Consider the following 513-nt stretch of genomic DNA (forward strand, 5'->3'; position numbering starts at 1 on the left):
AGGAGTCTCTACACGAAAATGCTTCAATGCTCAGCCCAAGCACACACCAAGTGGGCCCGGAAGTGGATTTTTATGTCATTTACTCATCTCTGTACGCCCTAGGCTACTAGTTCTCTATATATAGGACCTTTTACTATTGTATTTGGAGCTTTTGATCATGTCTTTATGATTGAACCCTCTTTGGGAGGCTGGCCATTCGGCCATGCCTAGACCTTGTTCTTATGTATTTTCAACGGTGGAGTTTCTACACACCATAGATTAAGGTGTGGAGCTCTGCTGTACCTCGAGTATTAATGCATTACTATTGTTCTTCTATTCAATTCCGCTTGTTCTTGTTCCAAGATATCACTTGTTCTTCAACTTGATGAATGTGATGATCCGTGACACTCATCATCATTCTCACCTATGAACGTGTGACTGACAACCACCTCCGTTCTACCTTAGATTGGGTGAATATCTCTTGGATTCCTGATACACGATGCATGGTTGATCGCCTGACAACCGAGTGCTCGC

The sequence above is a fragment of the Arachis duranensis genome, chromosome 8 (assembly GCF_000817695.3).
Source record: "Arachis duranensis cultivar V14167 chromosome 8, aradu.V14167.gnm2.J7QH, whole genome shotgun sequence".
Taxonomy (NCBI): Eukaryota; Viridiplantae; Streptophyta; class Magnoliopsida; order Fabales; family Fabaceae; genus Arachis; species Arachis duranensis.